Genomic DNA, 2500 nt, shown 5'->3' with positions numbered 1-2500 from the left:
CAGCTAGGTGAGAGTGTTCTCCCTGAGCGCTACTTGTGTTCGGTAGTGTCTCGGATTCTGTGCGGTCTGATGTCTCTGATAGAGGGATGAAAGTCTTTGAGACTGCGAGGCTCCCGGGCTTGTGTCTGTTCCCGGCTTTGGCTCGTAAGTAAACTCCCCAGGGTGGGCGCTTGTTCCCAGCGGCCAAACTTACCCCCTCCCTCCCGACCGGTCCCTGTCTGTTCCCGACGGCCACCGGGTACCCCCCCAACTTTCCCAAACTGACCGACTGGCAATATAGACTCGCCTTGGAAAGGGCCCCTGCCGGCCTCGGCCTAGGCCGACGTTGGGCGGACGGTTCCTCTCCCTGTGAGTCGCACTCTAACACCTCTGTAGGCTGGCTTAGCGTTCGCTCAGCGCTCTGTTGGTACGCAGGGTGTGACCGTATGGTAGCGAGACCGAGATGACCCGAATCTGCGCACTGGTGTGGGCGGCGCCTAGTGGTATAGAACGGAGGCCAGGCCGAGTGGGTGGGTGTCACGTGGATGCCTATGTGCTCGCTTGGACCTTTGCCGAATGCGTTTCTCAAATCCTTTTGGGGCGAATATGTGGTGTACGGGGGGTAGTGGCCAGTTTGTTGCAGGCCGCTTTCCTCCCCGTTGATGAGCTCCATAGCTCTCTGGGCTTTTGTAGCTCCGGGCAGTTGGATTGCGAGTTGTCCGTTGGCCAGCTTTACGGGGGGTGAGTCTGACACTATGTGGCAGGCCTCTCCTTAGTGGGTTGGACTGCGGTGGCTTACGAGTTGGTGCTAGGCTGCGCGGCCTGGCAGACGGCTGCTCGGGGTGGATCTCGATGTATAGCTCTATAGTGTCGGGGGACTTTGTTCTCCTGTGTGTTCTCACGGTAGTGAGGCAGTAGACATGTCTAATATCTTACAGACCACCCAGGAAGGCCGTTCTGGGTTACCAAAAATGGGCTGAGGCGCAGCTAGGTGAGGGGCTGCTGCTGCTCGAGCTACCTCCCCGGGACGTGCTTGAGGTTGGGCACGTGCGCGGCCAGCGGATCAACCTCTCCGGGGGCCATGGGGACCAACCACCGGAGGCATTGCTCGGGGTCCCCAAACGGCTTGTAGTCACTTCTACGGGCCATGGTTGCAAAAACTCCTTGGTTAGGAAGTCCGTATAGACAGAGGCACAGGATCAGAGCCACAGTCAGTCAGGCCGAAGGAGCGGGTGGACCCCGGCTGGCGAAGCTCTTGAGAACTCCTCAGTGGTGTCAATGACCTCCGTTGCCTCGGGTATGAGAGTTGGGGTGGCGGGGGTCGTGTTAGCGCTACAGCCTGCTCTCCGAGGCGGCGTGAATGAAGAAGCGGGAGAGGGCCCGTCTGGAAATCGGCATAAGGGGGTCCGAGGCCTCCGGACCAAGTGATGGTAGGAGTCTCGGATGGTGAAGCTTATGGAAAGGTACAGGTGTCATAAGCGGAAAATGTGTTGTTGGAAACGGAGAGTCTGGAGAGCAGGTGAGGTGGAATGGGGGTCCCTGTGCGGTCGTGCGGCAGGCGGTGCGTCCGGTGTGCGTTGGCGAGCCCTGGCTGCCAGGGCGACGCCCCAGAAATGGACCTGCCCCTGGTCGCTTCCAGATCTGGTGATGAATAGAGTTCTGGAAGAGCTGCTGGCGGGGGGTGTGGAGCATCGGGCCACCGCTGCCTTAGTCAAGAAAGCAGGTCGGGAGCCTAGCCTGATCGAGTCCTCTGCTTTGGATCTCATGAAAGCCCTGGGGGGTAAGGTAGGGTGGCCGACAAAGTCCGCGAGGTCCAGACCTCGAGACCGATGACAGACGGGTTGGGCGAGGCGGCTCGTCCAGCGTAAGAGAGTGTTCTACCACCAGCAGCGCGGCTATTCTGTAGTGAAGAAGGGGCTGGCACGGCGGATCTTGGATGGTCTGACGCCCCTTAGATGTGATTTGCCGCTGGAGTTGGTGGATGGACACTTTGGAGTAAGTGGGAAACGGTCAGGCCGTTTTATGGACTAAGGGCTTTGAGGTGGGACTGACCGCGGATAACGAACCATTCTACCACCCGATCCTGGGGCAGGAAGTTGTATCTAACTTGGCTAAGATGAGGAATTGCTCTGCATCGGGCCCAGACGGGATCAGGAAGCAGGCTCTTCTTGACTGGGACCCGGACGGTACGCAACTGGCGAGGCTGTTTACGACATGGATGGTGCGTGGAGTCGTTCCCCAAGTCTTCAAGGAGTGCAAGACCCGGTTGCTACCCAGATCAACTGACCCTACTGAGCTGGATATAGTATCTAGCTGGAGGCCTGGGACTGTGGGGTCAGTCGTGCTGGGGTTGTTTGGGCGGTTGATGGTGATGAGGCTAGCGCGAGCCTGTCCTGTTGGCCCCCGGGCAGCGTGGTTTCGTCGCCGGCGCGAGTGGTTGCGAAGGACCCTCGTGATTCTTGATTAATCGGATCGTGGGGCGCTCGAGGTCGGCTGGCGTGCCGCTGGCGGTCGTGTTCAT

At 59.4% G+C, this 2500-nt stretch overlaps 1 pseudogene; it reads left to right on the top strand.

Annotated features, from left to right (window-relative positions):
- LOC133148385 (28S ribosomal RNA) overlaps window positions 1-2500 on the top strand; it is a 9267-nt pseudogene that overhangs the window by 3548 nt on the left and 3219 nt on the right.

This window comes from Syngnathus typhle, unplaced genomic scaffold (genome assembly GCF_033458585.1).
Source record: "Syngnathus typhle isolate RoL2023-S1 ecotype Sweden unplaced genomic scaffold, RoL_Styp_1.0 HiC_scaffold_78, whole genome shotgun sequence".
Taxonomy (NCBI): Eukaryota; Metazoa; Chordata; class Actinopteri; order Syngnathiformes; family Syngnathidae; genus Syngnathus; species Syngnathus typhle.
This window is presented reverse-complemented; position numbering and strand designations above follow the sequence as displayed.